Raw genomic sequence first — 17,091 nt, forward strand, 5'->3', positions numbered from 1 at the left:
AGAGCTACTGATCCATATGGTTTAACTGAGTTTTTTGTTTTTATTTGGAAGAAAGTTTAAACACCATTCTATATTTAGCCTAGAGAAGCCATTATGAAAGATGTCTTGCGTTTAGAGCAGAAAGCTCATGGGAGAAGGGGAAGGAAAAAGAAGAGAGACTTTAGCATAGAAAAATGTTCTTTAATGCTTTTTACATTTGGGAATGTGTATGGTTGAAACTATTATTTACTAGACGTGGAGTGTAGATCCACACCTCACTTTGCCACTGTAGATTACAGTCATCACTCAAACAGAGCAAGTTGACGTGCACTCATTCTGCAGTCAGGGGCAGCCTCTGCGACAGCAGCTCCCTGTCCATGATGTTTCTGAACACATTCAACACAATTACCCAACTTAGGTGCAAAGCACCACAATACACTTCAAAAGAAACTACTTAATGCCACATCCACCACTGCAACTCTTCTTAAAAAGAAACAAAATTGCTTTAAAAATCTATCAAGTGTACACACACCATAATCTGCTGGAGGTCACACAGTTTAATCCGTTAGATGCTCCCAAGGGACTGGGAGCCACTCAAAAAACACAGTACAATTTCACTGGAATTGTCACCTGAGACACATTCTCAAACACAGTGTAGACTGAAAATGTGCGTTATCTTTGCATTCTAATCTGCATTAAAAACCCCAAATATTCAACTCAGTCTAAATTTCCTTTGTAAATGAGTGCAGAATTCTGGGTGGCCCAACCTTGATACACTGCTAGAACATCATTTCCCGCAGCAAAAGATCTCGGAAATGAAGCAAAGAATTGTTCTTATATGACTTCATGCATGTTTTTCCACTAACACAAAAAAGTTGCAAGGAATACATTTTAGAAGCATTTTATGTTTTTAGAACAAGTAATCAGATATCACAAAGATAAACGTTGCTTACCAAAGACTGAGTCATTACAAACTCAAGCAATAACTCAATAGTATTATTTTTATAGGGTTGTTTTTTTGTTGGTTTTTTTTTTGTTGTTGTTGTTGTTGTTTGACTTTAAGTCTTGCCACAAACCTCATTTGCAGCTTCCAGTATCTGGCAACAAAAGAGAAATTCAGACACTTCAGTTAGCCAGAACGCTCCAGCTGCCAACCCTCAGCACGCAGGGGGGCAACACGTTAAGCTGGACTCCGGCTCCTCGGCAGCGCCCCCTGGCGGCGGCGGCCGGCCTGATCGCACGGGACGCTTCCAGCTGAGCGCAGCCAAGCCCGGTGTGCTAGCAGGGTCCGGTTGCCGCAGGATGCGAGTTGCCCTTCGTTAACACCATATCCCACCTCAGAGGTCTCTAAGTCAGCCTACAGGTCTCCAATAATATTCATATTTCTTACCTGGCCAAAGGTTTTAGCTATGCACCCTTGATCCCGTGCTGGGCATACTATTAGCAGCGAAGCTCACGTGATACACACTATTTCCTTCAACTTGCCAATTCAAACTGAGCATCACTGCTTCAAGTGGGAGTCAATCTGCTACAGAAATAGAGCAGCCACTATAGCACCCACATGTAGGAAGTTTTTCACCCTTGAATCTCAGAATAGAAGCTTGATCTGTAAGTATTTGTCTTATGGCAATGAAAACAATCTGCTCTTCTCCAGTGAAGATTGAAGTCATAACTGAGCACAGAATGTAACAGCTCAGCTTGAAATCAAACCTGCACTCCAGCCTGTAAGTTAACATACCGGCATTACATTCATGACAGGTACCAGATGCCTACTTTATGGATGTCAGCCAATTCACAGGACATTGCTGCAATCTCACACAGAAGTCTGTAGGTAGGGGGAAGACAAATCCTATTTCTTTCTCTCTATGATGTAGGCTTTTTTCTTTTAAAAGGAAAAACCTTTTTGCTTTTGAACTACGACTTAACAGCCTTCTTTTATTTTAAACCTAAGTCAAATAACTTCTCAACCATTTGTAAGTTTGATTATTATTCATGTAGACATGAAAATTGTTTCAGTTGACCCCATGCTTTTCTGAAAGAATTTCTAGCTTTCAGGTTTCTAAAAAAATGTAAGATCCATCTGCCAGCTTTCAGAAAAGCTTCAAGTTCTTTTCCTTGACCTAAGCTGCACTTTGCTCTACATGGGAAATGGGCTTTTTCAACGAATTACGGGGTTTTTTCTTTGGAAAGTTGGGGATTTCTGGACTTGTTTTTATGAGCTTGGTTTTGATTTAGCATTAACACCCAAAAGAAGCAACAAAATACTTGGCTAAGTAAATCAGTCAGAAGCGGAACGCAAAACAATTAAAATAACTGTTATGTTCAGTGAGTGAATGCAAGATTATCCTGTTCAATAAAAAAGCCCCAACATTTTTAATGTCTGTGCATTAGATAGAAATTGCTCTTATCAGCATGCAAGGATACAATGCTTTCCTGAACGTGTTAGGAGTTCCTGGGAAGTTTGAGGTAATTATCTATTCTGCAGCTTCTACAGACCTTAGTCAGGATAACAATCAGGTCTTCCTGTCACTGACCTCTTGCTGCTTAGGACTTCTGTCCTCTCACACAAAATCTTCCAAACCTATCAATTTCTTCCACTGGCAACTTTTATTCAAATACAAACTGGCATTTTCAAAGCAAACCCCAGAGCAGCACTTGCAATGACTCACACTCATTCACACATGAGTAGGAAGACCACTTCAGTCGGCAACAAAACACGTCATTTAAGCTATTGCACGGCAATGGAAGTAGCCAGATCTTTTCCCACATGAAACAATTAAAATGAACGGTGACAAACCATATTTATGCAAAGGTCATTTAAAAAGAAGCAGTATTTAAAAACAAAGGCTCTGTGGTACAACTACCAGCAATCCAGAACAACGGCAGCACTGCTACGAAGCAGCATCTCCAGGAGAAAAAGCAGGAAACCATTACCCAAAGGTTCTTAAAAGATCATAAAAAATATACAGCAGCTCCTGCACCCGCAATCCATTTGTTAAGGGCAACTTTTTGAGAACTGCTGCCACATTCAGAGTTTGCACCTTGATATCAAACAGGTAAAACTGTGCAACACTTCAGCCAGTAGTTTTTTTTAAGTGAGTGCTGACTGGAAGAACAAAGGATAAGGATAATTTTTAACCTCAATTAGGCAAAAAAGTTTAAAGAACGATCACGGGTGCCCAAGTTGAGTACTTAGCTTCACCAGGGACAGTTCTAGAAAATCTTGTTCAAATGACAAAAAGTAATTAAAGGTCATCCTCAGTAACTCATCAAATAATTGTTTGCTCTGCAGTCTAATGAAAACACAGCTCCTTCTCCATATAATACACATAACAGGTGCATGAGGGTATACACACAAATGTTTTCACCTTCAAGAACAAACACATCCATATCACAGGGAACAAAAAAGTCACTGTTATGCTGTGTTTGAGCAATTAACAGTAAACCAAAGCTGCACTTCCATGGTTTTCCCTCACACATAGAATTGTTTCTCACATAAAATTCAAATTTTTGTAATAAGATTTTTTTAAATACATCCTAGTTCACATGTCATATAAATACAGTTATCCTGTCAGCTTTGATAGCATCACACCGAACACTTGCTGTCTACAGAAGTAAAAAAAAAAAAAAAACACCATACGTTTGAGACAATTAGCTTTAACAATGAAATCATTTTTCTAAGCAAGAAGTCTATATATAGAATAGAGCAGAGCAGAATTTGCTTCTACTCGTACTAGAAGTTATTTTTATTACTTTTCATGATATGCTGCATGTGATCTCCATTCTCCTAAAATAAATCACGCAAAAAACTTTTAAGACACTACATCCCAAAAATAAGCTGCTGGTCACACTTGCAGATAACAAAGTTAGTTACAATATGGCTTTAAAAACAGTCAAAACAGCACTGAAGTGTGACAAGACATGTTGTGATATTATCACACTGAATTTTAAGCAGCTTAGTAGAAATGAAGGCACTGATTACTTTGCAGCAGCCCAAAGGAAATTTTTTTTTTATTATTCCCAATTCCTCTTTTCTTTTTCTACTGACAAAAAGAGATCCATGAATACTGTTACTGTAAGTAGGAAACTGTGTGTAAGCACAAGCACCCATGAAAATAGTCTCCCCAGAGGCACACAGATACACCAGCGCCATTTAGAACACAATGCTAATCAGAAGGGGGAGTTGGAAAGCTCATGAGTGTTTGGGTGTATTTTGTAATTAACAGAAAGCTAGAAACCACATTGATATTCAAGACACAAATACTTGATGCCTTTATAAAATAATTGACATTCAACCACTACAATCATGTGCCTTATGAGCTACACTGCTTTTCACTTATGCTAAAACAGAGCATGTCAGCAGCGAAGGACATCTAATTACAGAATACAAATAAGAAAAGACAACACTGATGGGATCTCAAGAGGCTCCTCAACTTATTGCTCATACTCAGCCCCTATACTCCTGGAGACTCAAACACACAGGTTTTGCATCCCCCAGCAGCTCTGATGAGTCCACAATTTTTCCTGCTTACTTACATTACTTTATCACCTTATAGTACACACAACTACAGTTCAAATTCATATGTTATCACCCTATTCAGCATGGAAACTGATATCCAATGATGCTTCTCTTCAATAGTCTTCCACGTATTTGGAAACTGACCTTATGTCTGTCTCTGTCTTCTTGTGGAAATTTCATTCAAGTCTTTTAGCTTATCTTTTCTAGATCTCTGATAATTCTCACTAATGTACTCTGAACTCTTCAGTGTAAAATTTTCATATTAAAAAAGCCCTTAAAAGATTTGTGCATGTTATGGTAAAGGAATAACCTGGCTAAAGCAATGCAACTTCTGCAAAGAACAGAACTGAAAGTTCACGCCATTATCTCTAAATACTTTCATAACTAACCCAACATTTACTTGCATTGTAGCATAACAGGGACTTCCAACAAGAAATCTACGTAATTTAAGCCATGGGGAATATCCTCAGTGAAGTTTACTTCTATTAAGTATTTGGTATATGTCATATTTAGTTGTATTACATATCTAAGAAACAAAATAATTATTTAAGATTTTACATCAGTTTTACATTTGACAGCCAGAATTGCCACCAGACTCTCCAATTATGAAACCACTAATACTTTCCAAGTTCATCCCGTTTCAAGTTTAGAGAGCTGGATGTTTTATGCTGATGACTGTAATTAGAGATTACAGTATACCATCTGTTAAGAAACGCTGTATAAATGGTATTGAGGTGTAATAACACCATCAGTCAAGCCTTACCTGTAAAGATCTGGATCCCTGTGCTGATAAAGCAATGTTCTGCATATGTAGAGATTTCAGCAGTGTGTTGACAGTGTTTTCAGCAAATACTAGATCTGTACTCAGGATGCTAGATGCAGGATTGCCATTCATATATTTGGGGGGCAAATTACATTCTCATTTATTCTATGCTGACTAATCATGATAGGAGAAAAATACATAGGAAATACAAAGACAGAAGTCACTTAGCTTCTCTGAAGAAAGGGTTTGAACACTGAAAGCACTCTATTACACAAACAGGATGGAGGCTTCAAGTTATTTAAGAATCACCAAGTTGTTTCTAGCACACAGCTTCCAACTGCCCCACTTTCACAAGTAGTGATCAGCATTTTAATATAAAGAAAAAATACATACATACACACACCTGATGGTGTTCCTGCCCACTGCAGCTCTTACAAATAATATACGAGAGTGTAACTCTTACTTTACTTTAGAAAGGTAATTAAGTTAGTTTTCAGAGGTGTAAATAGCAACTTGCATTAATTCCACACACTCTTTTCAAGAACTGGTTACACTGACATTCATCTTTTATTATTTTTTTTCCAACTTGCATGTTCTCTCTCTGAAAGAAATCGACTAGTGGTTGCATTACTTCCCCCACGAAATAATATTGTACTAAGATTAACGACGCAAAGGACAGCCATTGACAGCAGACAAATATTGTTGTTGGTTTTTTTTTAAGCTATTTAAGAAATAAGTAATTTCTCCATCCAAGAAACACGAGCCATACTTCAGAAGTTCATCCATCTGAGAAGACAAAATACCGGTATTCCCCCAAATGAAACTCCTGTGTAAAATACAATCAGTGATTCAAATGTTTTAGACGCAAAAGGAAGACACAGTTCCTTGGTTAAGAAGTAAATATCAGTCAAGGATCAGTAAAAGCGATAAGGAATTGCAATAAGAGAAAAGGATGTATCAGATCAATCCTAAGCAGATAAGCTGAAATTGGAAAAAATACTTTAGGAATGATTCAGAAAAAGCAATCACACGTGGGACTTCAGCAGGTTACTCCTAGCTAACTATATATGTACCTAAGATTTACGCCTTATTTTCTTAACGGAATATTATCCAAAAGGTATCTAATGTTTGCGTGCTGGTAGGTAGGGAAAATAACTTGAAATTTCCCTTTTTTTATCTCCCTCTAAATCTTCAGAAGACTTTTTTCTAGTGGAAATGTTATAAATGTAGGTTTTAGAGCAGTAGCAATTTTTCTCCTTAAACCTTAAAACACTTCCTCCAGTGTAAAGCCAACAGCACTTGAATTCTAATTAGAAATGTAGACCTCTTTGCCAAACATACAACATCTATAGATTTTTTTTCCATTGAAAGAATTCTGTTCTAAAGTTCAGTTGTATTTAGACAAGTGGACAGAATGCAACTGCCTAAAGGTGTTAAAAACCACACAGACTCAGATCAGCAGATGCAGCAAAGGGTGCTCCCAATGGAGCTCTGTGTGGGCCTATGAAAACTCCAACATCATAGCTTCATTTGTAAACTATATTTAAATATCATTTTACAGAAAACAGAGTTAATTTTGAATCCCATGTATATTCAGATACAGTAAAAATGAAGTAATTTAAGAGATTAAGAGACCGCACCCATTCTTACCAGGCAAAAAAAAAAAAAAAAAAAAAAAAGAAAAAAAAAGGCAAGGAATTTACACTTTCCTAATTTCTAGTAATCCAAGATAGGTTTATTTGGAAAAGTTTTTAGTTTCAGGGTTTGAGCACAGGAGAAGAAATACTAATTTCCAGTGTAAGATGCTAGCTGAGGTCTCATTTACTCTGCTTGTTTGAGAAACCTGAAAACTTTTGAGATGAAAGAAAGAGATCCCACTACAAACTCGGTACTGAATTAAGGTTCAAAGATGTTTCTATTAAGCAGAGTGGGGAGTAAGTTAAACAGCAATTCTGGGTTACCAGCAAATAAGAGAACACTTGCTAAATGCAAGTAATTCTCAGCATATCAAAGTCACCAGGAAAACAAATGCGTGGGAAGATGAGGGAACCTGAAACGACCAATTGTTGAATTCCTTCCAAGAGAAGCTTCCATTTTTAAGTATATGTGGAACCCTTACATATTTACATACACCCAAGCAGGTTTGCTTGAGATAATAAAAATATACCTTAGATTTACTATCACAGTAAAGTTTCCACAATTGCAAAAGGTAAATGAAACAATTATGCCAAGCAACACGTGGCACACTAACTGCAGCTTCAGAAGCTGGATGAACACAGTCATTACTTAAAGGGCAGCAATGAAGATGAAGGATTGCTTCTTCACACAGGCTCAACTGCTCACTGATCTAGTGGTAACAGAAAAGCTCAGAGTAACTGCAAGTATTAGCTGTTGACAAGGATCACAAATCAAGACAAATCCATAGAAAAGATAACACATCATGAAAAGAGATCTCGAGAAATATGGATTTTAACAGAGTGTTTGTGCACATTTAACTGATGTGCACCAGATTCAGATAATTATTCTGGTATTAGAAATGAGAGTAAATGTATTGAGATGTATTGAGAGACTAGCAAGCGATTGTGAAACACTAGGAAAAAAAGTTTTTTCAAATTTGCTCTATTACACCTGAAGGAAAGATTAAGCCTATTTCTGTAAGAAGCAACAAGGGGGAAAAAAAGCTACCTTCAAAGAGCAGAAAGAATCAAATACTGACTTTAAAAACACAGCTGAGCATGATCACTCAGGAAAGCTAGAATTCCTTTTGCAAAAGAAATCCAGGCTCCAGTCAGCTGATTGGAATAGGAAAGCTAAAGGAAGCCTTTCATTCCATACCTGTAGCTTTCTAAGTAGGGGGGGGAAAAAAAACCAAAAAAAAAAAAAACAAACCAAAAAAAACTAGTTGTCATGGTCAAAAGCAAGAGGATTCTTTCTCAAAAAACAATAAAGGTTGGGATTACTTCTTCTATGAGAAAGATTGTGCTAAACAAACTTTACTGCTTTTCATTCCTTCATTCTCAAAAACAGTCCCTATTTCCAAATTCATCTGCTACATCAAACAAAAAAAAAAAGATTTGTCAACACATTAACACAAGCAGGTCTGCTTATACAGTCAGATTGCTTCAAGTCAGCCAGCTGTCTGCAAATGGAAACACAGAGGTGTTGGTACTGTCATTTTGTCTCGTCCACACTAGCAGAATCTTTCATTAATTAATGCAAAATAGATAGTCAAATGCGGTTAAAATTAAGCATATCCTTCAAAGCTTTTGATCCATCCATTCTGCTACACATTTTAACCTGCATTCGTAAGGTGTGTTTCATATCAAAGGAGGAGGACCTTTTACTATTTTTTTTTAATAGGTACTTGCAAGGATGAAGTTATGGAGGGAAAGGCCTTGCTGAAGACCAGGGGTGCCAAGTGCCTCTGAGCAAAGAATGGTAGGATGCTTTAAACCCTGCTGTACAAAAGCACATCCAAGAGGAACTGTTTCCACAGGAAAGGCCTGTAACTGCACAGCAGAGATCAGAAGTACACAGCTGCATCACCTGTGATGGCAAAGCCAAACCTCACAAACTGCCTATTAATCACCACCTCCCTGACTTTGAAGTACTTGCTTTCATTAGCTACTAGCCAAGGGATAGGGATTTTCCAGTTCCCTATAGACTTCTCCGTAGACACATATTATCATACACTTCAATTGTAACAGAGTTCTTATTACAGAGTAACTGTACAAGTTGCTCTACATCCTGTTTCTTTCAAGTTAGAGAACACTCCAATATTTTTCTTTTCAAGAAAACAGTTGTTGGCTGCTCATGGAGAAGAGCACCATCCCCGTTACAGTTGTCTGACCAAAATGTGTTAAAAGAAAGATTCAGATGTCTATGCATGCAAAATGCTATAAATAAGTTTCAGAGCTATAGAAGTGCAGAGTCAGCTGGCTGACAAGTTTCTTTTTCCACTACCTTATAATGATGCAGTCTTCTAAGCGGGCTGTTAAAAGAAACAGTTCAAGTCCTTCTGAATACCAAACATATTTAATTTCAGGAACACCACTGATAGCATCCTATGCTGTGAGGTTCAGTATACAAGTAGATTATATCAGAATAAATATACTGCAATAACAAAATCAACTGAACTCCAAAATTATCATTCATGATAAAGTTGTTCTCCACGAGAGAAAATAGGTTCAACAAGAAAGAGCTTTACAGAACACTGAAAAAGGAACTTGACAGATTTTGGATGTCACTGAGCAGAAAAAAAAAAATATATATATATATTTATATTTATATATATATATATATATTATTATATATATAAAATATAAAATAATAAAATATATAATAAATATATAAATAAATATAAAATAATAAAATCTAAAATATAAAATATAAAATATAAATATATATATATTTATATATATATATAAAACACATAGTTGACCTTCTGAACTTTTAAGAATCCCAGAGAAGGAAAATCCTATAACAGTTTCAACCATTAATCTTTTTCCCCCACTAATCTGACACACAGCTTTCACACTCAACAAACTAAGCAGCTCTTCTGTGTCCCTATCAGCATTCTCAACTGCTTTCTTACAGATATCTCAGATGTTCCACATTATTTGAACAACGTAAGGCATCAAGAGCTCCAAGTTCTGCAACTCATTTGTCACTGTAAGCAAGGATTTCCTACAATGCTCTTCAGCAGAAACACACCCTGTAATGGGGAAGCAGAGAAGAACCAATGTTCAAATAATACTGGAGCACATTTTTTAAATTAACATCTAGAAACACGTCACCTAATCATTAAAATCTTTAAAAGTGAGGTACAACTGGAGATGCTAGAAGCATAAGCTTTCATAGAAGAACCGGTTACAACGAAAACAATACTAATGTCCTCCAGCCTTCTGCCTCAGCTTTTGTATTTCATTAAGAAATAAAAAGCTGACCTGGAGTCTGTTCTAAAGCTAAAAAGTACACTTGTCTCCCCTGACCACCAGGAATCTTAGGATGTTCAAAGAAGACTTCTGTAATGACAAATTTCTTATTGTTGGAAGGGATGCACATATCAGAAAAAAGAAAACACAGTATAAAGTTCTAACAAAAGGAAGTGAGGCAGGTCAGAAAGTTGTGCAACAAGGAATGAAAAACCAGCAACTGAGGCAAACAGCAATTTAATACACCAGAGATGATCCCATGCCACTGGAAATCCCATCTCATTCACTGAAAATATACTTTACTTTTTCCTTCTTGCGTGAAGAACATAAAGGACAATACACTAAAGGAAATTCAGAGCCATGTTAAAAACACTGAAGAATATTTAAGGTACTGAATGCACAAGATCATTAAATAAATATAGTAGCAACAACTGCATTTCAGTATTTTGCCCACATACCCTCTGTTCTCAAAGAGGCTAAAAAGCATACCTGATTTATTGCTAGACTATAAGGAAGCAAAATCTCACATTATTTTCTAAGGACAATTTATGTCAGATTAGTTAAAACTATCTGCACCCACTTCAGCTCAGAAGTGCTTTATCTGCAACAATTACCCCATGGCTGATATCAATACAGACCTACTTAATTGAGATAAAATACTTAAACAAAGGCCAGTAAGGAAAAAGAAAATCCATACAAGGGATTGCGAGGGCCTTTGCTAATTAACTGCACTACCTGGCTTTTTCCACAAGAGGACAGAGCTCGGGCACCTGCCCACACATCCTAGGAGACCTGACAAAGTCAGGTTTTCACTGTGTACAAATACATGAAAGACTACTTGCAGAATTACCAAACACACAAATTACTTGATAAAAACTAATAAGTGTACGTGAGCTTAGGGAAAGTATGGGAAGTATGCCTGACTTGGGAAGTTGATGAATGAAAGGCTGAATGCTGCTTGCTCTGTTCTTATCCTCTTTGGCAGAGGCTCACATCTGTCCATAATGCAATACAGTAACAGAGCAAATTTCCTTATTTTACGTGGTTAAATATTCTTATTTAAATTAGTAATTAATTTCCATTCAGATAACTGACATCTGAAGTGCTAGTGCAAAGTTGGACATGTATTTACTATGTATTTACAGTAAAATAGAGACTACAAAGACCAAGGCAAAAAGACCAAAAAAAAAAAAAAAAAAAAAGATGGGCATGTGAAAAAACACTTTATGGCAGAATTCTGAAGAAGAGCTTACCACTTAGAAGCCATTGCTAACCACCAACATGAGCTGCTCACGTGTCACACTCAGGATGTATCCATCAAGACATTTTCCCTCAAGTCCAGCTTGTGCTTAGAGATGAGAGGAGTAGATAAAGGTGTAAACAGCTACGGGTCAGTTGGTGAGTAGCCAAATACCAGAAAGTGATCTCCAAACACAGTACAGACAAATGAAGTATAAAACACTGAAAGAGAAGGAAAAAAAAAATGTTAGACACCAATTTTAATACAGATATCAACATTTTCCAAAAGCTTTATTCTGAACCTTTTCACTTGGGAAAAAAAACAACACCAACACTAAGATCTAGATGATGTGTTTAAAAATTGCTATTCTGCTCAGAGGTTAAAGATCTTTAATTCATGAGTAGCTTGGGTTGGTTTTTTTTTTTTGGAGGGAAGGAGGGAGGGAAAGGGCAGAGGACTGATACTGAAATAAAATGTACAACTACTCTTTATGCACACATTTCAATAGACATTTAAACTAGGAACAAGCTTTATTAATAACATATCTATACGCACACACACTCTTTCCCCACTGAAGATCATTCCAAATCATTCCTTTCATATTGGGCCTTTTGATTCTTTCCTGTTTTTCTTTCCCTTCTACTTTAGCACAGGGATGTGGTCAGGAAAAAAAGAAACAGGCTGCACTTCAGCTGAGTCCTTCAAACAAAGCCTTGAGAACTTCTGGAGATTCCTCTACAGCAGAGGCTTGCATGCAACTCGCATACTTGTCACAACTTGCCTAAGCCTCCGAGCTCGCTTTTGTTCTCCTTCACCAGCGAACTACAGCGAAAGCATTTCACCCCGGGGGCAGACCAAGCACTTTGAACAACTCAAGTCTAAACGTGCAGCAGCAATCTACAACTCCTGATCATCTCGTTTGTACGGAAAAAATATTTCAAGTCATAGCGTGAAGAACTGCAGGTACATTCAGAGGCTGTACACCCAACGTGACTTCAGCAGCGCTCAGGCACAACAAGAACATACCAGACTCTTTAGGGATGCATTAACTACTTAATCATCACCCACTGAGAGACTGTTCCTTCTAATTCTTTGTCACCGTTTCTGAAGAGACTCGCATAAATGTGATCTAAAGCTAAAAAGCCCCATACTGAAGTTCAACTTGCTTTTACAACTTAAGAAGTGAGACTTAGAGAAAAGCAGGAAAAACAGATCAACTTGTGCAAATTGCATGCAAGTTAATTGATGCTTACTTCTTCTAACCTGGGAACACACCATTCCTTGAAAAAGCTGTCATGATTTATACGGAGGTAAGCAGTCATAAAGGAATGAGTTTATAGACAGATACAAATCTGAGTTTCACCTGCTAAACTCCTGCTCTTCAATGAGTGACAACATGTGTTGTCTGCATGTTTGACAGTGCAGTCCATAAAATCAACATCACTTTTTCCTCATTAGACTATTAGGGCAATAAAGTGTTGTTTTCTGTGCAGCAGAAACATATGGGCCTGTCAATCTGTCTCCATTAATTACTGCTCACTTTTTCCTCCCTTCATTTTTTTTTTCCCCTCTATTAAAAAAAAAAGTTTCAATCCACCCATGCAAAGCCTCCCATGCCCCCTCCAGTTTGAAACGAACAGTTGGCAGTCCTTAAACTCCTCCTCATCTGCACCAAATGCTCACAGCTCCCAAAGACAACTGAAACACGACATTACTCTTGATAAAACTGAAAGCATTTCAGAGCAGAGATTCACCACGGCTTACACTGACATGGTAGCTCACTTTCTCAAACCTTACATTCACAGATACATAATTCACTCCTTCACACTGTGTGGAGCAAAAACACAAAACCAGTCTGTGATTTGCTATCAGACCCATTCTTCACTACTCTGTGCTCCATCCCCCCCACGCTCTCCCCAGCAGACTGCCCAACAGCCCAGCCGTTTACTGGAGGAAATGAAATTAAACTGAGAAGTAACTCGACAGAACATAAGGACAGGATGCTGCAATTTCAGTTTAATTGGCAAAGTATCCAAAAGAGGCTCAGAGAGTGGCAGGCCTGTGAAAACTCACTTAAATTGCCTCAAGTTTTTCAGTTGTACATACCGAGTAACAATAAACTTCACATTGCAGTGCCGGCCAAAACTTCAAATACAACTAGGTACAACCTAAGGTTTCCTACAGAAGCAACTTAATCCGATTAAGTCAACAAAGGAAGCAAGTACCAGTAAAGGCAGCAAAAGGTTGAAAGTCTCCAAGGGAGTGAGGAAGGATTACAGTAACTACAGCATCTGGCTGGAGGGAAGATCACAGGGCTTCGTTCCAACTGCAGCTCACAACGTCAAGTTACGATTTAACTATGCTTTTATCAGACTGGGAAAGCAAGGTGCCGTAGACAAGAAGGTTCCAGCTTTGAGGTTCACCTATTAAAAACTTATTCACAAAAAGCTAAAATAATAGAGCAACACAAAGCTACATAAAGGCCTTCCTTATGACTTGAAGGGAGAGTATAAACAGGATGTGGCATGGCTGTTTACAAAGGTGGATAGCGATAGGATAAGGGGGAATGGTTTTAAACTCAGACAGGAGGTTTAGGTTAGATATTAGGAGGAAATTTTTAACACAGAGGGTGCTGACACAGTGTTAGAGGTTGCCCAAGGAGGTTGTGGATGCCCCATCCCTGGAGGCATTCAAGGCCAGGCTGGATGTGGCTCTGGGCAGCCTGGTCTGGTGGTTGGCGACCCTGCACATAGCAGGGGGGTTGAAACTCGATGATCATTGTGGTCCTTTTCAATCCAGGCCATTCTAGGACTCTATGAAGGCTCAAACTGTAGGAGATTAGCTATAATAAAAATTATTTTTAAAATACATATCTAAGGATAATTGAATTTTCATACTTAAAATTCAGAACTCTTCTTAACATGCTGAATTGGAAAACAAAAAACAACCAACCTCACCTTTCGAGCAGTACTGAATTCTTCTATATACAAGGCTACTGATTAAACCTAGGGAGGTAATGGAGAAGACTACTTTCAATGACTGCACAGAAGGGGGGGGGTGGGGATTTAAAATAAAGCTGCAGGAAATCAGCATGCCAACACCTGCATTTAAGAAGCTATGTATATAACACACTAAATCAGGGTGTTAAAAGTTATAACTTCTTATAGTTACTGGGCCAAAAGATGTAATGACATAAGACTCAAGAAATGTTATGTTTCAAGTAACTGCTGCAAGTAGTGTTTTCCATGTTACAGACTCTTTTTCCATACACTAGGCATGTTTTTGAAAGTTGGAATAAAGTAAAAGATTAATTATATTACTTTTTAAAGGCATCACGTAAGCAATGCTGACAAGTTGCTAGAAACCCAGTTTCTGGGCAAACACAATGGTCCATGGTTACTTCAACATGTGGCTGATTTGTACACTCAGCTGCCCTGGGCATCACAAGCACTAACACAACACACTGTCCCTAGGGCCAGTGCCAGAGGAGCAGGCAGCACAAGTCCCCAAAGTCACAGGGGATGCACTAACAGCCCATGCAATAGAGAAGCATCAGATTCATTACACAGCCCACATACACTGTATCACACAGTGTATCAATACACAAAGAGATAAGCCTTGCCTGTTACAGTCAACTAAGCAACTTTCCCATTACAGCTCCAAGAGATGCTAACAGCACACCAGAAGACTTTCAAGGGCTGTCCAGTTCCTCCATCCTACCAACTTCATCAGGTACATTTACACTGCAGCTGGTTTGGTCTATTTGTTTCTCTAACAAATACATGGCTGCCCCATAAGCATAAAAAAAAAAATTGAGGGCATCCCCAAAAATAACAGTTTCTGAATTTGTCAGCAAGCATTTGTAAGCTCATCACCTCCGTGAAACTGGGCTATAAAAGAACAAAAAGGGGGAAAGTTGTTTCCTAAATCACTATCATCCTCATCTGTCCCTTTTTTCTTTTTTCTTTTTTTTTTTTTTTAAACTGAAGCTTGACATTAGTCGTCCTAACAACTAGCAACTAAGAAGATTTTTTAGTAACAACCTGGTTCTAGTGCTCATTTTAAAGGCTTGAGGTAAGTTAATAATTTAGCAAATATATCACAAGATTCAATGACAGACTAAAAAAAATGATCCCATGACAAATTGAGCATTACTACGTGCTGCCAACAATACAGTGGTATCTCAGCTTACAGTTACTGACCACACGTGTTCAGTACATGTTACGTGTTAAGTTCAGTACGTGTTAAGTTCAGGCCACACACTTTTCTGACACCAACAAGCTCTTTACAGAAACAGCTCATCTCCCAGCCCACAGGCAGCACAGCTGAGTGACTGCTGGCCAATTAACCGTGTGGGCACATGGATGTCATAAGCATGAGCATGGATACTGCTAGAGGAAGAAGCATGGTTGAAAGGCAGGAAATTGAGGCAGTTTCAGCTCCCACGTAAGGAACGTGCAAATGAGGAGTAACACTCATTATGTAGAAGGTCCCGGATTGAGAAGATCATGGTAAAAGAGAATAAAGCAGAACCTCTGTCATACAGACACTTCAGAATGAAGCCAACCTTCTGTACCTGAAAACTACATTTATCATAGTGGTTCAACAATTAATCTTCATTAGAATTATGAATAGCTCTCTGTTCACAAACTGACAAATTTCAATTGAAAAGACTCCAATATAATCACAATTCATAGCTGAAAGGCATTTGTGAGATAAACTTCAGAGGAAAATTTTGTGCCAAATGTGTAATAACTTGACCATAACAGCTCAAAAATGTATTTCTGCACTATCCTTTCTTCAGTTAGCAGAAAAAAAGTACGTGAATATGAATCATCTCCATTGGGAGACTGCCAAAAACCTGTTTGTTCTTCAAATTGTGATAACTTTTTATCTTCTGGAAATTCATTTCAAAGTACTAGAAATCTGCTAAAATTCAACCTGGGTTTTCAGCCAGAGCGTATTTTAGCATAAGAGCTTTCAAGTCTCTCAGCTTAGCCTCTTAATAAAACTTGCACTTACTAGCATAAGACTAGACTCCAAAACAAGTGACATTAATCGTTTTCCATTATGCCATTTACAAGGTAAGACTGTCTGGAGAGGTGTTTGCCTGCCCGCTAAGAAACTACAGGATAAGTGTCCAAGTGTTCAATGTACTGACTATGAAGTTAGTTACCTTATGTCAGCATCCGAGGTCGTACACTCATACACAATACCAGCTCCAACAGATGCTGCTTCCACCATGCCAGTAACTCAAATGCTGTTTGTCCCAGCACTGTACGTAAGCCCTTTGCACACCAGTATTTTAAAGAGAAGTAACAAGCTTGTCTCCAGCTTGCCTACTTTTATGTCACCTCGAGATTTATCATCTGCTGTTCCTTTCTGTTTCCTGCACACTGGGAAAGAAAAAAGGCAGATCCTGCCCCATGGCAGCAGCTATCTCCCTCAGGTGCATTGCTGCCTGCAACAGTAAAGCAGAAGAGCAGGTCTAGATCCACGCACTGCAGCTGATTCTACTGAAGGTCTTACAGGCAATGATCCAAGTGCCATCAATCACTCTACCTGCAGTAACAAAGTACTGGCAATAGGAAAAGCAAGAACTCCCACTCAGTATGCAGCATAAGCACAGGAGCCTACCTAAAACTCTGACCCCTGC

General features: G+C 38.1%; 1 protein-coding gene across 2 annotated transcripts in view; it reads right to left on the reverse strand.

Annotated features, from left to right (window-relative positions):
- FRYL (FRY like transcription coactivator) overlaps window positions 1-17,091 on the reverse strand; it is a 152,719-nt gene that overhangs the window by 128,400 nt on the left and 7,228 nt on the right. For both annotated transcript variants that reach the window (XM_042812591.1, XM_042812592.1), the window contains exon 2: window positions 11,449-11,656. The gene's annotated coding sequence lies outside the window, so the exon portion shown is untranslated. The remainder of the gene's footprint in view (window positions 1-11,448; window positions 11,657-17,091) is intronic.

Source organism: Centrocercus urophasianus, unplaced genomic scaffold, assembly GCF_019232065.1.
Source record: "Centrocercus urophasianus isolate 14NV4802_14NV808 unplaced genomic scaffold, USGS_Curo_1.0 seq_13, whole genome shotgun sequence".
NCBI lineage: Eukaryota > Metazoa > Chordata > Aves > Galliformes > Phasianidae > Centrocercus > Centrocercus urophasianus.